Raw genomic sequence first — 19,943 nt, 5'->3', positions numbered from 1 at the left:
GTGTTGTGTGCCCCTCTGCAATGTGAAGGGGAGATGCATGTTAACAATGTGTTGACATGTATGTTTGCTCATTGTTCTGGTCTTCGTTCAGACTGTATGACAATGTACATTGTAACTGTTTGTGAGGTGCCGATTTCTGCTTCGGGACAGTGCACATTTGGACTACATGACGGATGTGAGGTCGTACGCGTACATTTCCATTTCACAGTTTCCTGCTCTGTCAGATGTAGTAGGCATGTTTCTGTGCATGTGCGGAGCCAGTTGTGTCCTCTGTTCTGCAGTGTCAGCTATGTGCATTGTACTGTGCGTCAATGTGGGTGTGCTGTTCTTGCTATGTGTGTGTGCTTCAGTGTGCCAAGGGGATCAGAGACATGATACTGGGTAATTGTGGGTGTGCAGTGTGCTACGCCTCGTTGTGCATGTGTGCCATTGTGCCCATCTCCCCCCGTCCCCCAAGTCCCTGTTGGTTACTCTCTCTGTTGATGTTGTGTCAGGTCCTCTCGAGGTGTGTCCATACTCCCTTGTCCTTGCACCATCTCAACACTGATGGCTGTGGCCTCGGTTTCCTCCAGGTCCTCCTGGGGAGCAAGACTCCCACCTGCTGTCGCCGTTGCTGCCTTCCTGTTGGCAGCGGGTTTGTGCCTGGTTTAGGTTGTCATATCATGCTGGCGCCTCTTGGCCTCCTGGATTGGCCTCCTCGGCACTCCGACTGCATTCCAGGTGGTCTGCTTCTGGGTCAGTTGCTAGTAGTGTTCTGTCACCTCCGTGACGCTGGTCTTGTTTTCCTACGGTCTGCACCCTGTTTTCATCTCCCTCTTCTCCTTGGCCTTCCCCTGACTCCGTTGTTCCTTGCTGGTGGTCTGTGGGTGTTGTGGGCTTCGAGTTGGCCACTGCGCTGGGTCAGGGTGCATCCATGTTGCTACGTGGTTTGGCTTTTTTCTGGTGTGTTGGTTCTGTGGTTTTTATGGTGCATTTTCCCGTCAGATGCGTGGTATTTGCAGGCCTGTGGCTGGTTTTCACAACTTTTTGTATCACAATTAGCCTCATCGCATGTTTTTGTTGCGTTTCTCATTTTTGCAGCGTGGTGTTGGATTTTGTGTGGCCATTTGACACGTTATCTGGTGACTATCACATGCTACCGCCGCGTTGTGAATACTTGGTTGGCATGGCGTAATTTTCCCGCGATGGGCTGCAAAGTTGAGAGTTGCGGTAGTTATCACACGTTTTTGTGAATATACCCCTGTGTTTTTTCAGACAGAGTCAATAAAATCCAACATGTTACAATTTCTTTATTTCAGACGCAGGGGAATATTCAGACAGTGGCAAATAGTCTCAAAAGAAAATTGCTCTCTTAAAGGTAGTGTTAGACCTGACACCTTTGGGTGGTAGTCCACCAAACTTTTTGCCTTCACACCTCCTGTTTTCTGAACCTGTTTTTGTTAACTTTTAGGACTCTGTGTATTTTACCACTGCTAACCAGTGCTAAAGTGCTTGTACTCTCTCATTTATCCATGGTAAAATTGGCTTACACCAAATTAGCATATGTAATTCACTTGTAAGTCCCTTGTGGGGGTGCTACATCACCGCAAGCCTGTAAATTAAAGGGTACTAGTGGGCCTGCAGCACTGATTGTGCCACCCACTTAAATAGCCACATGTCTCAGGCCTGCCATTGCAGCCTGTTTGTGCAGCTTTAAAGTGCCATTTCGACCTGTCAAAAAAACCTTTTGACAGGCCTAAAAGCCCCTTTATAATTAGGGCTCTTGGTTTTATGGTATTTATTTTTTTAACACTACCGTCTGTATTTATCTATATTTATTTTTGGGCCATTTTATCTGTATTTATTCATATTTATTTCATGTTTTGCATATAAATAAAGGTGTAAAACTGTACATTTCCATATTAATTTAACTGATTGACGCACCCTCCTACTTTGATGTCTATCATGTTCTAGCTATTTAAGCTGCCAATTATTACATAACAATACATCCACTGGTAAATACTAGCATTATACAACAAATGTATATTGACACATGCCATTATTTAGAGAAATTTCATCCTGTTTTAAAATTTCTCATGCTGTCCATCTGCTCGGCTGTTGGGCTCTAATTCATGAAAGACAGGACAGAAGGTCACTTAAAAGCAGCATCATTTTCTGTATTTATCCACTTTAAAAAATAAATGCAGACAGAAAACATATTGTTTTCTGTTTGCAGTTATCTGTAAAAATCTGTAAAAACTGAGGGAGCCTTATTTATAATACATATAAGTCACCCCTAGAGTTGGCCCTAAATGGCCCATACAGCTAGGTGCAGTGCATTTAAAAAGTTGCACATGTATTTTTAAGATCTACATGTCCGGGTAGTGAAAAAATCCTAAATTATATTTTCACTGTTGTGACGCCTACCTCTCACATAGGATAGCAGTTGGTTACCTGATTACATATAATAAGTGATATAAGTTATAATGTTTGATTGAGAACAGGTGGAAAAGTCATTTTTTACACTCAAATGAATTAGAGTTTAAAACACTCTTTAACGATAACGTTGGATTTTAAGTCACAAATTCTGAAAATGGCACTTTTAAAAAGTTGGCATTTTCTTGTCCTAACCATTTGGTCCCTGCAGCCTTTTGCCTGGGTCACATAATAAGGTTCAGTTGGCGGCTGGTCTTTGAGTATTTCTCCCAGACAGCCACAAATTGGAGAGATTGTGTGTTGGCAGGATATGCGATCCACGGCAGGATGGGACGGCGGAACTGTGCACAGCCCTATTTGCCCTTCAAAGAGGTTATTTCAGGTCTCACACAAAGAACTTCACACTAGCCTAGTGTGACTGAAGGCAGACTGGAACAAGGGCAGGGAGGCAGGAAATTCCAGAAGCTACATTTTAAAGCTGGCATTAGCTGTAAAACTAGGACCCTCAGACCCACTCTTTCGTACACGTCTGGACCTGTGGACACTACAGAAGAAAGACTGCCCAGCTGCCAGAGGACTGAGCTGCTGCATGAGGCCTGCCCTGCTGTCCAAGGAGGAAGACAGCACCTGCTCTCTATAGCCCAGGCTACCTGAATGACTCCAAGGGTTAGTTAGCAGACCTGTTGAAACTGAACCTGCCTAGACCCGCAACTGGACCTGCCAGAGCCCTGCTGCCATCTGCTCGAGTGAGTTCCTTATCCCCAAGTGGTGCCTCCCAGGTCCTGGACTCATGGTGTGGTATCCGTTAAGCTCCTCCAAGAAGAAATAGGGAAATCATTAAGTTTTGGGATCTTGGTGACCACAAAACAGGCCCATTCCTGCCTCAATTTTGCCACTGGCTCGACATTCATTGGAAACCTCAGGGAAACCCTTCTCTTTGCACTACAGTGACCACCTGCTATTCGTAACTCCCTCCGGCACACACTATTTGTGCCAGACTTTGAGAAGGTAACATTTTTTGCAGGACTAACCTGGTCTCTGAATCCAGCCCGCACTCAATCGTGGTCACCCTGAAATAGTATGTTGCACCCAGTCTCGCACAACATGTTAACAAGCGGCACTTTGTGCTGTTAGGCGCAATATTTACCATAAATCTTTGAAATTGCATAACTCTGGTTCTATTGATTGCATTTTTGTCTTTTGTTGTTATATAATGTATACAATTTTACTCTATTTTTTTATATTGGTGTGGGATTTTTCTTATGTGGTGCTTGCACTTTTTTGCAGTTTGAGTGCCGCCTAATACTTTATGCCTTTCAGTTCATGTTGTTTGAGATCTCATCAGTGATGTCATAGAACATGTCATGAGTGATGTTATATGTGAGGTCATAAACAGTGCATGGCTGGGGCACAAGTTATAGTTAGTTATGCTAACTATAACTTGTGAATTTCTGTGGTTTGCTTAGTTCAAAATGTTAATGTTAATGTTGTCACTGACAAATTCACCTAAAAACAAAATCATATCTTTTTATCACACCTAACTAGAACATTACTTTAACCTTTGTTTTTGTTCTGTAAATTTCTAGGCTTTCTTTTATTGTATAGTAATATTTTATTGCCATACATAAGGCAACTCCCCCCCACGCAGCTGCCTTCGGCAGTGCACAGCGGGGGTTGGGCACAGGGCCTTAATACCATACGTAAATCCAACTCCTCACCGGTATGCCTATTAGGGTGTGGGGAGAGACTGGCCTCTCTGTTGAGTCCAATTTATATTTTTTGTACAATTGTCTGCATATAATTGAAGAACAGTATACAAACAACCACAGAAACCTTGGGTCAGCAGATTGAGATTTGTATTTTTTATTTTGCATTTGACCATACCAAAGTGTGAACTGTCCGCTTGGTTTTTCTAAATGTTACATAGAGTGTTGGCTTCCCCAGAGAAATGCAGGAGGGTTGCACTTTTTAGAAAAGAGTCCCACAATGTACTCTGTTTTGTAAAACATAGGATCATGTGGGGGGGACTGGCCTCTCTTTTTGAGACCTCTCTGTTGAATGACAGGTGTGCACAATCTGGTGTGTGAAGGAACTGGCCTTCCTGCTGATACCTCTCTTTCAGATGATGGCTGTGCATTGTAGGGTGAGGGGAGCCTCTCTGCTTAGACCTCTCTCTGGACTGACAGGTGAGATTAGTAGGGTGTGTGGAGGGACTGGCCTCTCTGCTCTGCTGGGGCCTCTCTCGGGAATGACGGAGTACACAGTAAGGTGTAGAGACGTACTGACCTCTCCACTAAGGCCATTATCTTAGATAACAGGAGTGCAAAGAAGAGTGTGTGGAGGAGCTGGCCTCTCTGCAGAAAGCTTTCCTAAGGGTGTGGGGTGTACAAAGTAGCCTATAGGGAGGGACTAACCTCTCCAATAACACCCCTCCACAGTGTGATAAGCATGTGTAGTAGTGTGTGGGAGAAATTTGCCTCTCTGCTGAGACCTTTCTCCTGGACAATGGATGTGCAAAGAAGGGTGTGAGGAGGGTCTGGTCTCTCCTTTGTGACCTCTGGTGTGCATAGTAGTATGTGTAGATAGACCAGTCTTTCCACTGAGAAACCTCTCTTGCATGATTTGTGTGCATAGTAGGATGGACTGGCGTCTCCTTTCAGACCTCTCTTTTGTGTAACAGGCGTGTGCAGTAGGGTATGTGAAGGGACTGTCCTCTGACTAAGACCCCTCTCTTGCTTGATGAATTTGCATAGTAGGATGTGGAGAGAGACTTAACTCTCTCCTCAGAACCTTTCTGAAGTGGAAGTCTGTAAATAGTAGGTTCTCATAAATACATCCCCAGTAAGACTCCTCGCAACAGTAACAAGTGGGTTTACCAGAGTGTATTCAAAGATCGCCTAAACCTTTCTATTTTTCATGCTCCCTCAAGATTGTAAAACTTTTTTAGAATGAACATTCTATCACCATAGTACTTATTTCGTACACACCTCCTCTCAATAATAAGGGGCACAATATGCATTTATCCTAGTAGAGTGTATTGACAACTCACCTACTCCTTTTTACTTTCACAATTCCGTGTGTTTCCTGTGAGATTGCAAAAAAAATTTAAAAAGAAATTGTAATTGATTCCATCAAAGTATTTATACCTTTTTAGAGCTCCTCTTAATAACTAAGGGACAGGATGCCTTTGTCGTGCCCCCTGGTATAGCTTTCCTACTTCATTCCCACAACACCAGCATTTTTTCACAGTAAAAAAATAATGGCTGTCATTTCATTCCTAAACCACTCGACCAATCACAGGTTCATTTATTGAATTAGCGCTCTTGCAGGACTCTCGCAAGACTCTTGCGCACTCAACTGTGCAGATATACAATCATTTTTAACCTTAATTTCTCAAAAACTACTGAGCTGATTTACACCAAATCACAAAAGCTCAATCTGCTGTCTAAGATTTAGCTTCTTGACAAATTTGGTGTAATTCCATTCAGCAGTTTTTGTTGTAGCCCTGCCTAAAGAAGTCGATGGAAAATTCATGGAGATTTTGTGTATTTTGTCTCGGCCCCAGCTTGATGGATTACCTCAATACCTTCCATGCACAGACTAGTCAAAAGGAAGCACCATTTTGGAATGTTTTGTGGAAATTCAGCAAACATGCCAAAGTTATTAGCAAAACAAAAAAAAAATTTCCTATGGGACAGCTGCCCTAACTATAGGGGTGGGCGGAATTTGCGGAATTAACCTTCGCAAATTATCGCGAGAATGTTTAAAATTATCGCAAACAAGCAGAAATATCGCGAAGATGCGGAAGTTTTTTTCCGGCATGTTCGCGAGATTTTCTGCATGGTTGCGGGTCGCCAACTTACCCATGTGGTTGCTTGCGGGCGCGGCCATCTTGTTTTGAGTTGTTCTCGCGGTGCATGATCGCGAGAAGAAAGACGTGATCGCGCGACGCATGACGTCACTGCGGGCGCGAACTGTCGCGAGACAGCGCAAATGGCTAAAAACAATACAACATCTCATGGAGAACGCGACCGGATCAAGAAAACTTGTCGGCGAACGCAGGGATTCAGGTAAGGCGATCGCGCGCGCGCAAGAATGTATCATTTTACAGCGCGAGCAAGAAACAAATTATCGCCAAGCTGCGGAAACCGGAATTTTTGACATTTTCGCGCTCTCCGCGGAACGCAAAAATGTCAAATTATCGCAATTTCCGCGAACGGAACGAAATTTTTGCCCAGGCCTACCTAACTATCACAACCTGGTGGTGAACGACATTAGGTAATATGCATATATATACACACATATGTACATTATCTTTTTCAGTTAAAAAAAGGTTAAAGGGATGTTACAAAACCACTGAAATTCTCCAGTAATAGGTATCACAAGTAAATATAAGAGGGCCTCTGCCGCCCAAGCTGGCTCCCCAGCTGGCACACATTGTGTGAGCTGGAGGGAGTTGCCATTCCTTTTATTAAGTGGGTGCCCCGGGGCCCACCCGAGCACCAAGAACACCCACAGCTCTATTTCTGTCAGGGCAATGGGAGAAACCATGGGGCCCGTGGCCCTTGCCAGCTATCCTGGCGAAAGCCGGTCTTTTTTAATTGTAGGTGGGTGCTGGCCAGTTGGAGTATGGGGGGAGGGCCTCATGGACACTGCAGCCCCAGCATGCTCCCAAATCAGCATCATACTGGTGGGAACTGGCATCTTTCCTTTGCTCCCACCCAGGCGGGAACATCATTTATTAAAATTTCGGCCAGGCAGATCAAAGTTCTGTTTCCTGTCCGTCCATGTAAAAAGATATTTTGATACCATAATTTCTCAAAAACTACTGAACGGATTTATACCAAAGCACACACAGCACACTTTTCAGACCAAGATCTAGCTTCATAAAAATGTTTGGTTTAATATTATTGAGCCATTTTGGCTATAGCACTTTTCAAAGCTCCTCATGGAAACTTTATGCGGATTTTGCGCTTTAGGGCCCTCTCCTTTCTCTGAGCCCCCTCTTGATGGATCTCCTCAAAATGTTCCAAGAAGCAAAGAGCACTTTTTGGAAAACTTTGGCAAGATTCGCCAAACAGCACCAAAGGTATTAGCAAACCAAAAAAAGGCAGTTCCGATGGAAACACCATCCTAATTGTAGCTACAAAGTGTCATGTATGGTAAATGCATCTGAGTAGCAGAGACTGCATAGAAAGGGCATGCATGGTAAAGGCATTCATTGTAACATTCCAAATCCCTCCCAACACCATGACTGGAAAAATGCGCTGAGGTTACTATTGGGAGGGTGCATAATCAGCAGGCAAGATATTCCACTTATTGCTATTTCGCCACATAGGGAAAGGCTTCAGTAGCACCTTGGGGTAAAGGTATCTGACCTTGTGGATCTCTGCCCACCTATAGCATCCCGCCTTGCCCCTCTAGAGGAAGTTGAGAATCAAAAAAATGAGTAAAGGCCGAATTGAGAGTTAGGTGGATAGGTTGCTCTGCCACTAATGTGACGGATATCCTGTCCACTTTATTACAAATGCCATTGGGTATAATGCACTTCTAACACGGGGGATGGGATATCTGTCATATGATGGCCAAACATGGTAATTTAAAATGCCTAATTCTCCAAAGAGGTGGACAGTGATTTATTGTTTTTAGATGGCCATGTATTTGTCAAATGAATTCAATGTTCAAATGCCATATTAGTTTTGATCAATGTGTTATTTTCCACATTAACATATGTGGGGCAAAGTTAGGCTTTCTTCTTAGCGCACCACATACCAGTGTTGTAGCATTTTCAAAATATGTAAAATGTGCAAATATTGTGTGAGAGTTATTTTTAATAATTAGTGTTTTTATTGATGCATATAGTCGTAACCAATGAACAAGTTACCTAGGTCACTTAGATTTTATTTTTTATGCCATGAATGGTTATTCCACATTTTCGTCCAATACATCATTCTTCTTAAAATGGATGCAGTTTCTGGTGTTCTACTCAACTTTCTCTTGCATATTTCCCCTCCAAATCAGTGACTCACTGCAAAGACATTGCTTCCCTTGTTTCCACGGAGCAGCAAGAGAACAACGTTGATGTAATAGCGATATTCAACATTGTTTAAAAACGCGTATTGTTAACAGAGCTACCATTGTGTGCTTGAAGGATTATTTTAAAGGACTTCCGCTGGAAGTTTGTGTAGTTTTGTTAATTCTATGAGCAATTGTTTAAGAAATGTTTCATTGTGTAATACACCTCCGGAGTACAGTTAATGCGGGAACAAGAAGAAGATTTCTCTTACCTTAAGAAATGGGTTAGTGGGGGGCGTGGCTACACCGCAGAACGACATGGCGGCTAGATAGACTAGCTCCGTAACAACCCCGGTAATTTCCCGTAATCCGACTCATTGATCCATTGCCCTAGCAGAGGTGGGGCCACTGGAAGCACTACAGGTGCTGATAAGCCGGAAAACGACTGTGCAGACTTCAAATCCGCAGACATATCGATGCTGCAAATCGGGGCCTTCCTGCGATCGAGAGCCGGGGACTGGCGTTCAGCGGAGCAGAGCGTGGCAACGTAGCTGATCCGGCCCTTCAACAATGCGAGGCTGTGGTTGTGGCCTGCATCGGACACTCGGCGTGACGAGTGAAGATCAACGCACTGAAGAGCCGCTGCCGACACTGGTGCACTAACCGGGGCCATCCGGGAGGAGGTAGGCAGTGATTCCGCTGGAGGCTGCACGAGGGGGCCCGTATGGTGAGCTGAATGCAGACGCATCCAAAGTAGTTTATCTGGGCATTTACGGCCCTCTGGACCCCCAAGTGCTAACGGACAGACTGGCTCGCGTGATACCCAGGTGGGGTGCCGGCCTCTACTTGGGGGCAGGGAATCAGTAGCAGGAGCATGACGCGGCGCCCCTATCATACCGGGCGTCCTGTGGCTGACTAGCCTGTCTTCCTGCAAGGGCTGGTCCTGGATGAACGGGGAGAAAATGTCAGGAGCAAAAGGCTTGAAAGGTCGCAACAGACAAAGCTCGATAAATATGCGTTGCCGAAGCTCACTGCCTCAGAACACAACACTAAAGGGAAAATTGCGACTGGCCCAGAGGGAGAGCATCAGGACCCAACATTTTAGGATATTATGGATGCCATCTCAGGGTGCGCTCATCTCTGGAGCACAGGATGGACGCCATCACGCCAGAGGTGACACTGATCAGGGCAGACCTGATGAAAATTGGGGAGAAGGTGAAACAAATGGAGATTTTCACCTCTGGCCTCATCGCAGACTCATCACAAATGCAACAGGATATCACTTTGCAGAGGACAAACTGGATGATTATGTAGGTCGCACTAGAAGGAACAATGTACGAATAATTTGACTGCCGGAGAAGGCGGAAGGTCCTGCAGCTAACCTCTTTGTGGAGGAACTCATACTTAAACATCTCCAGCCTAAGGGGTTATCAAAAAATGTTGTGGTGGAAGGGGCGCATAGAGTCCCTGGGGGAAGACCGAAACCTGGAGAGCCTCCCCGTCCGATGTTGGCGAAACTCTTAAACTTTATGGACAGAGACGCTATATTGCATACTGTGCAAGTAGCCCCTCCACTGAGGTATGAGAACTCAGAGATCTCCTTTTTTCCAGACTTCACCTTAAATGTCCAGCGGCAACGTAGGTCATTTCTGGAGGTGAAAAAACGGCTTTGAGACAAGAGGCTAAAGTACGCTATGCTGTTCCCAGCACTCCTCCGCATCGAAGCTGAGGGTGAAGCCTGGTGTTTATGATAAGGCTGAGGTGGATGCGGTCTGGCTGGAGGGTTGGAGGGAAGCTAAAGAACATAATGCTCGCTAAGTCAAAGACCTGATCATTCATCATGACAACACTGTTTGGCAGGGGCACAGTACCATTGACTCGCTCTGATCGTTTGAACTGGTTGGCTGCTCGGATCTGAAGTAGTGGCAGAGCCCATACAACCGACACTGGTCTGGATAATTGCGATAAGTGTCCTGTTAGTCCTCATGGGCATTATGTGGACCCCCCTGGCGAGGCACAATGTTTTTGATTAAGGGAAGGGGTCGGGGGGACAGAGTTTCCCCCCTTCCCCACTATGCTCTACTTTTGGTTTAAAGTTTGGACGACAGGCACTCTGCATAGTTTGATTCATGGACAGTGCTAGGCCAAGAGTGCAGGGGAGCAGGGAGGGGGTAGTTGGGTTGGGATTGGGTTGTTTCATGTTTTATCAGCGAGTGCAGCATTGAATATTGCAAGACAAGAGATGGGGTGTGCAAACCATGACTATACAGATTGGGACACACTGGGATAAAAACTTTAAGATCCTAAGTCGTAAATGTACTTGAGGACAAACTAAAACGTAGTATCGTATTTCAATATATTACGCGGCACGCCCCAGATGTGGTGCTCCTTCAGGAAACGCACCTGGTTGGTAATTCCTGTAAAGCTATTAGTAGATGGGGCTACCGGCTATGGGTTCATTCTGCTTTTACCACGGGTTCCAGGGGAGTGGGCATTATGTTCAAACATTTCTTTCCACTGTCAATACAACACACCTGGACTGACGGGATGGGTAGATATGCTGCAATTTCAGGGCAGTGGGAGGGGAAGTCACTCACGCTAGTAGCAGTATATGTCCCGCCAGAGTTACAGGGCCAAACCTTCAAAGATTTGGGCAAAATTACACTGTCATTGGAGGCGATTTCAGCTCCGTTGTGTCTGGTTCCCTTGACCGGTGTCCTCCCCGTAATATAAGCCCCTCACATAGGTGGCTTCCTGATTTCTTAGATACACTGGGTCTAGTGGACACGTGGAGCGTATATCACCCGGAAAGTATCAAACACACCTTCCATTCAGGGGCACTCAATAGCTTATCTCGTATAGACCATCTTCTCACTCCAGCATCCTAAATCGGAAATATTCGGGAAATTAGGCACCTGGCCCACGGAATATCTGACCACTCCTCATTATGGTTAGAAGTGGTCCTGGGTGAGAAGAGGGTGGGGAGAATAGTACCCATCAACCCCTGGTACTTTCGGAACTCTGTGGTCAACAGCAATCTGACAAAAGCTATTGAAAACTACTTTCTAGAAAATAAAGAATCAGTGCGGTCATCTCAAACTCCGTGGGAGGCCTTTAAAACTGTACTAAGCAAAATCGGTGTGCGGAAAGAAAAGACAAAAGACCTAGTCCGCTTTGAGGATGAAATCCTCCTAATGGACGCAAGACAGACTCCATCCCCTGAAACTCAAAAGAGACGCATATAGATCCATCGCTACTGACATGGCCAAGACACTGAGCAGAGACAAAGAGGGTGGACTGTATAAACTGGGGGATAAGGCTGGAAAGTTGTTGGCTTGGTTAGATAAAAAAGAGCTGGCGAGTAGACTAGTGCCCAAATTACTGAAGGGGTCAGGGGAAATATTAACAGATCCACAAGAGATAGCCAACAAATTTGCAGGTTATTTTTGCTCCATTTACCGAGCAAGCTCCTCCCTCCTAGAAGTGGACTCACAAGCCCTGCTCTCAGACATACTGCTACCTACCTTAGCTGCAGATTAAAGAGATGCGCTTGATAGTGATTTAACCAATGATGAAGTTGCTCAGGCATCAGAAACCTCCAGTCAGGTAAGGCTATGGGCCCTAATGGGCTACCGATTGAGCTATACAAGCTGAAGCCAGATAAAATTGCCCCTCACCTACGGACAATGTTTACTGAAAGCTGTGATTCAGGAATGCTCCCTCGAGATCAACGGGTGGCTACACTGGTTACCATACACAAAATGAGCAAGCCCAGAAATCAGTGCTCTTCCTATAGGCCCATCTCCTTATTAAATGCTGAGCCTAAAGTTCTAGCAAAACTGCTGGCTGGTGGTCTGGTTCAAGTGATAGGCAAATTGGTGCACCCGGATCAATCAGGCTTTATGCCTCACCGGAACACAGCACTAAATTTGAGGAGATTGCACGGTGTTTTAGGGCGACAGGGCACGATTCAAGAACCTGCAGTCGTGGTCTCATTAGATGCCTCGTTGGCATTCGATACTATTGACTGGCCGTATCTGTTTGTAGTCTTGGCAAGGCTAGAATTGAGCCCAATTTCATCAGGTGGGTACGCCTTTCGTAAACAGAGCCCTTGGCGCAGGTGATTGTCAATAATAAAAAATCTGAAGTATTCACGCTGGGCCGTGGGTCTCGAAAGGGCTGTCCACTATCCCCCTCACTTTTTACCTTAGACCTGGAGCCTATGGTGGCGTGTATTCACAGAGCCCCCATAATCAGGGGTTTGAAGTGGGCTGAAACATGGGAGGACCGCAGATCCCTCCATGCGGACGACATTCTGCTGTACCTCGCATCCCCCAAGGCATTGCTCCATAGAGTGCTTAACATATTTACAAATTTTAGGAAATATTTCAGGTATACAATCAACTGGAGTAAATCCTTAATGTATGTCCTCAATGGTGGGCCACCTCCCTTGCCTAGGGGGATATCCTATACAGGAGGCGAAAGAGGGCTTCCAATAGCTGGGAATATTTATCACAACAGACCCCAGAACTAGTTATGAACGTAATCTGCTCCCCCCACTGCAGAGATTGAAGCAAGATGTGGCCAATTGGCAAACTCTCCCGCTTTTGGTATTGGGGAGGGCAGCACTGTTCAACATGATGTCACTGCCATGCTTTCTCAACGCACTTCAGAATTTCCCAGATCCAGTCCTGGCAAAATACTTCAAGGAGGTGGACAGCCTTTAAAGGGAGCTGCTCTGGGAAGGTCGACCCCATATAGCCTTTCCAAAATTAGTCTTGAGTTGTTATGATGGGGGGATTGGACTCCCTGATGCTAAAAAATATTACTGGGAAGCCCACCTGGCTGCCATCAACCAGTGCACGTACCGTCACTGGGATGACCCAGCTTATAAGATGGACAAATGGTTATTGCCGGGTGGTAACTATAACATGGCCCTTTACTCTAAGCCCAAGAAATTTCCCCTGATGGGGCCTACTAAGCATTCAGAGACTTGTGTGGCAAACAGTCAACAGAAGCATGGGGTGGGAACAGAAGTTCACGCTAGCTACTCCTCTATGTGAAGAGGTCCCATTCGCCACCCTGCAACAAGAATATGATTTGGCCATCACAGAATACTTCAGATACTTACAAGTGAGACATGCACTAACATCACAGCTACCAAGGGGAGAATTTCCCCCAGAGTCCTCACCGTTGGAAGATAGGTTGCTCGATGGGTATATGCAAACGAAAGCAGCATCCCTTACCTATAAGAAATTGGTTAATAATGCCCCAGACCCCCTTAGACTGGTCCAGAGGCACTGGGAGGGAGATGGGCTGGAGCTCGACAATGAGGAATGGCAGGAAGCGGTGGCCTCCCAATGAGAGGTTGCAATCTCCTCCCGACTGCGATTGGTCCAACTTAAGATCCTCCATAGAATCTACGTCATGGGGTCTTGGCAGGTCCGCATGTGCAGGGCAGACGATGGTATGTGTAGAAGGCAATGTGGCCAGGCTGGTACGTTTGTGCATATTTTGTGGGAATGCGTGTACATTCAGAGATACTGGAAGGGAGTTCATGACTGTCTAGAAGAGGTCCTTGGACTGGAGGTGGGACTTGAGGCCAAAAGATGCCTTTTCAACGTTTAGTAACCCACCGACTTAAATAGTAAAGACAAAATATGGACCACATTGGACTTCATGGTAGCTAAAAGGAATCTGGCCAGGCTGTGGGGTGAGGGTGTACCGCCCAAAGTGGAGACTTGGAAGCCTGACATGAATTGGTGTATGAAAAGGGAAAAATTTGTGTATGTAGCAAGAGGATGCCCTAAAAAATGGATTACTTTATGGAGCAAGTGGAATGATTATCGTGGTAATATTTGTGTCCCACCAACTGTCCCCTCTCAAAGATCCCAATATGCCATAGCTGATGTTACACTAACGTTCAAAGCATGATATTGTACAATGGCACTATGTATGTATCTCAAAGTGAAATTTGATTCATCCCATCGGATTGTGAGAATTAATGTCGTTTCTTTGTTGTTTAATAAAAATAATTTAAAAAAAAGAAATGCGCTAGTGCAAATGATTTAGAAAATTACATTATTGTTTCTGATTTGCCAGTTTTACCCTAACCATGATAATACCATGCTGAATTTGCAAAATCTATTAATATCTTGTGTGATTTGTCTACAAAACCTTTAGGTTTCTGTCTTTTGCAGGAGATTTTGTTTCTTTTACCATTCCCCTTGCATACAATTTGCCATGCTCCACTTTTGCTCTTTATAACTTGCTATTGGGATGCTGTCAATGCTCTTAATGAGTTTGACACTTACAATCTGTGCTTTGATTCTGCCTACCTAAAGATTAAAAAGTTTTAAAATGTTGCATTTATATGTACATCTGTAATTCGGCCTTCATGACATTTTATATAATTGTCTCTGTATCACATTTTGACCATCCTATATTAAATACACTTTTGTCCTATTTTTAACCTAGAACTCAGTTATTTATGCTTCTAATATTTTATTTCATTTAACTCTGCTAAATTGTGTTTACTTGATGAGGAGTGTAGTTTCTAACCAGTAGATCAACTCTAGACTCTAGAGGCAAATTACTTTGGTAAAATATTGGTTTGCCTCCCACACTAGCTCTAAGAGCAGAAATGTTCAACTTGGGAAGTCAAAACTGATTTTTGCATGAAAAATGCAAAATGTAGTGACGCTGTGAGCTGCAGAGATCTAAAGGAAGCTGGAGATGTTAGGAACAATCTAGTACTTAAGTGAAAGCAAATTAATGTAACTCATGAAGTAAATGGCTATTAGAGTGATATGTGTTTAACCAAAGCAAGGATAAAAGCAAGATTCTGCACTGCATACTAATTTTCAAGAAGCCATATGATACACCGTAATCAAAAGACATATATATGTAATTGGTTAAAAGCTACAATTAAATGATGTTGCAGAAAACATACATATTAACTAGGAATAATCACATTGTTGCAATGCATGATATACAGTTCTATGACATGATATTTATCACAAAAATATTGCAATACTAAATATTGTCAAAAATATCGAGGATGTAAATATTGAGCTAAATACTTACTATGTGAAGTACAGAAATATTGACTACAAAAGTATAGTGGACCAAAATACCATCACTATATAGGTACGTACAAATAACTTAAAAAAAAAAAAAAAAATATATATATATATATATATATATATATATATATATATATATATATATTCACTGAAAAAAACCATAGGTTTCACACACGTTATAGTTAGGAATTAGCATTTAAAAAACCTTGCAAATTCACTTAAAAAACCATAGGTTTTACACATGTTATAGTTAGCTGGGCATTTCCCTCGTAAAAAACCAATGAAATTCCCCCGTTATAGTTAGTGCAGGCAACTATAAATCACGCGACCGCAATCCGCTGCTGATGACGTCAGATATTACATCACTGTATTTAGACACTTATTTACCCATGTCTTCTTCCATTCATCTTGAGCTATACATATATTTCATTTTTTTTTTTCAGAAGGACACATATGTCATCAGTGATGTAATATCTGACGTCATCAGCAGCGGATTGCGGTCGCGTGAGTTATAGTTGCCTGCACTAACTATAACGGGGGAATTTCATTGGTTTTTTACGAGGGAAATGCCCAGCTAACTATAACATGTGTGAAACCTATGGTTTTTTAAGTGAATTTGCAAGGTTTTTTAAATGCTAATTCCTAACTATAACGTGTGTGAAACCTATGGTTTTTTCAGTGAATTTGTACGGTTTTTTAAATGCTAAGTTATGTATTTATTAATATATTTTTTTAAACAAAACTTTTTCACAGCGCACCGTGCGCGCGCGGTGGGCACGCGGTGCACTTCGCGCACCGCACGCCCACTTTACGCAGTTCGTGCCGTGCGCACACGGTGTGCTTCGCGCACCGTGCGCACGCAGTGGGCACGCGGTGCGCTTCGCGCACCTCGCGCACACTTTACGCAGTTCGTGCCGTGCGCGCGCGGTGGGCACGGAGCGCTTCGCCCCCAAGTGCCAAATACATTTTTTTTTTTTTTAAATCGCGGAGTGCGCGCACGCTGCGCGAACCTCGCAGAATTTTAAAAAAATAAAAAAAGAATTTGCCCTTGGGGTCCTTCTGGGACCCCCTGACCACGGCTAGGGGGTCAGGAACTGTCCACCCTGCCCCCTTTTCACGTTCTCCACATTTGTTTTTCACCCCCTCAGAGTGCGAGAGACAAAATGGCGGCCGACACTTCCTGGTTTCGACCGATTCGAATGTTTACTAAGATCTAACAACCAATCAGAATTGCGCGCGCGCACAGCAAGGTGCACGCACCCAGCGCGCACGCTGCACGCGTACAGATATATATATTGATTTAAATGCTATTTTCTTTGGAAATCCTGAGCAGATTTACACCAAACCTGCAAAAGGCACTTCATGGACCTTATGGCTACCTCTCTGCCAAATTTCAAGTAATTCTGTTCAGCCGTTCGGGCTGTGGCTGTGACTAAAGTCCCTATGGAAAAATCCATGGGGAAAACGCGTTTTGGGACACCCCCTTTTTCTCGGCCCCCGCTTGACGAATCACCCCGAGACTTTCAGGGTAGGAGCGGAGCGGAGCGCCCCATTAGTTTTGAAAATTTCGCGAGGATTCGTCAATCGGCGCCAAAGTTATTCAAAATAGAATTTTGAGATTTCCTATGGAAACTCGGTCCTAACTATAACTATCTACTGGCGACCGCCAGTAGATAATATATATATATATATATATATATATATATATATATTAAAACAATGGACAGGAGGTTTCCGTGTAAACCCTCGATAATGCACATCAAAGTCCCAGAGAGTCACAGAAAGGCAGCACTTACATCAGCAAATCCAGGCAAGTTAAGGTTGTTGACCTCTTTATTTTTATTTTTTCATTATTTCTCCATTAATTTTTAAGAATGCAAAGTGCAGGGTGCATCAGGAAACAAAAAGACAACCTACGCGTTTTGGCCAGAGGCCCTAGTCCGGCTCATGTTGTAACGTGTGCGGGGTGTTTAAAAAGGGGTTGGTTTCACCCGCCCCCAATTACAAAAAACAAAATCCCAAATTAAAAACAGGTTATTAAGGGAACAGAGAGTCTATAAATCACATTAAATTAGAGTCGATGATTTTAAACTAAATGACATCATATATGAACTTGTAAAGTACTTAAAGTGAGACGATCTTATTAAGTCATAAAAAGTTTAAATGTACATAGAAAGTTATTTCCTATTACAAACACAATTGTGTGGGCCCAACTGTTGGGTTGCTCTCATGACATGTCCATAAGAAATGTGTATGTGTAAATATAATCCATATTGACTAGATCAATGAATAGGTGGAAAGATGTAACAAAACACAATCCATTATAAACAGATTGGTGATACGTTTGAGATGTGTAATTGTTATCCAAGTCCGGTAAAGTACCAGATTAGAAGAGAGATGTAGGGATGGAGTATCATCAAAACATGGTATATTTCCTATCCTTAAGTAAAGAAAATCAAAGCATTCGATGAAATACCTCATTGTATCCAAATTTCTACTATATAACTCTATTGATATACTTCCTCCTGAAAATTCCACATTCTCTTAAATTAACTAGATCAACATAGAATAATTTGAGCCGACTCGAGGATTAAGGGTCCTTCATTTCTGTACGTGTCTCAGTGGTTTCGGCGGATTTCGATGTCGGAAGTGGCAGAGTGCATCATGGCAAGTTTTTTAGACCGAAATACGGTCTTTTTCACCATTTTAAACGCTGATTTTTGCCCCGCTCAGATAACGGCCTCCATTTTGTTTTGTTTTTTATTTCAATGCATCGTTTTTTTTTTACTTATTTTTTTTCATTTGTCTTTCTCTATGGAGCGGTGATGCCCTCAATCTTGGCCATGATTTAATGCCACGGGGAAAGTTTTCTCCTTTCTACTTTTAATGGTTTTGTGCCTCATTCAGCGCGCTGTATTTTCCGGCATCAAGTTCTCATATTTAGGTGGTCAGAAGAGTATCATGTACATTTCTCACGCAATGTCCTCAGTTTGTTCTGATGGTAAGATCTGACATCCCATCATTCTGTCACTCTGGTACCACTGGTGTTGCGGATTTTTTTTTTCCCCGCTTTCACTGTCAGCTTGCTGTTCTTTTGACGCCTGCCTCGACCACACCATAATCCAATGCTCTTCATTGCTGTGTTGTGTTTTAAGTATCACCTTTTTACCTCACGGAGTGCCGGTTTTGCACTACATCACCCCCCAACCCTGTTCCACGTGCATCACAACTGTTCTTCTTGCTGTCCTCATTTGCTTTCATTAGCAATTCATCTGCGGTATTACTTTCATCATGAACTCCACACATTCAAATAAATCTCATGGAAGCACCTCAGGTGGTCGGAAGGACACTAATGCATCTTCTGTCAAACACACCAAAAAAGATCCTCCTTCTCCAACTAAATCACCGTTACCTCTTACACTCGCGGACATCATGGAGGAGCTACGTCTTATTCGTCCTTTCATGACGGACACTGTTGCCACACTTCAACGGTTAGATGACAAATGGTCTTGCCTGGACACACGACTGACTGCTGTGGAGCAAAGGATCAGTGATGCTCAAGATGTCGTTGCTAGAGTTGACACACTCACCACGGATGTCAACCTGCTTCAAAGGGTTGCGGAGTATTTAGAAAATCGTAACAGGTGCAACAACCTTCGTATTTATGGAATTCCGGAGGGTTCTGAAGGGTCCGATATGATTCAATTCCTGAAGACCCAAGTTCTCCAAATTGTTGGCCTTCCGAACTCTTCGGACTTCAACATACAGCGTGCTCATTGTCTGGGGCCAAAATCTACATCCCCTACATCTAAACCTAGAGGTATCATTGCATATTTCCTTCTATATTCAGAATTTATGACGATTCTCCAAGCTGCCAAGCAACATAAGCAGATGATTTGGTCTGGGCATAAAGTCTTTTTTGCCCAAGATGTTTCTAAACCTACTGCGTCTCGTCGGAAGGAATTTTTGGACCTCAGACCTGCATTGCGAGCCATGAATGCACGCTATGGCTTAATCAATCCTTGTTTTTTCAAAGTGACCTATAAAGAAAGAACATTTAGTTTTGATGATCCTGCAGACCTACGGAAATTCATCCATACTCACAAAGGAGAACTTATGGAACTGAGCAAACCCTAAATGTCATATTAATGTCCTATTATTGAGTCTTGTTCTTATTTTACTCTAGTTCTTATGTGTAGAGCATTGCTCTCTTGCTTCTTATGCTCATCTCCTTTTATGTTTCGCAGGTCCCCCCATGTGGTGTTGTTGTCAAAGATCATCTTTCATATCGTTTTGGTGTTCATTTTGTGCATCCCATCCCGCTGCTGTTTCCTTTCTCTTGATGTTTGGTAAGTTCCCTTCACTTGTTCCATTTGGTTGCCTTTAGTCTTAGATTCTTATTTTCATAGTTTCTTTTTTCTTTTCGTG

The 19,943-nt window shown here is 43.7% G+C and overlaps 1 long non-coding RNA gene across 1 annotated transcript in view; it reads left to right on the top strand.

Moving 5' to 3' along the window:
* Nucleotides 1-19,943, top strand: part of LOC146789184 (uncharacterized) — a 62,794-nt gene that overhangs the window by 26,797 nt on the left and 16,054 nt on the right. Inside the window, exon 2 of the long non-coding RNA XR_014969765.1 lies at nt 19,763-19,864. This is a non-coding gene — a long non-coding RNA (uncharacterized LOC146789184). The remainder of the gene's footprint in view (nt 1-19,762; nt 19,865-19,943) is intronic.

This window comes from Triturus cristatus, chromosome 10, assembly GCF_964204655.1.
Source record: "Triturus cristatus chromosome 10, aTriCri1.1, whole genome shotgun sequence".
NCBI classification, from domain to species: domain Eukaryota; kingdom Metazoa; phylum Chordata; class Amphibia; order Caudata; family Salamandridae; genus Triturus; species Triturus cristatus.
This window is presented reverse-complemented; position numbering and strand designations above follow the sequence as displayed.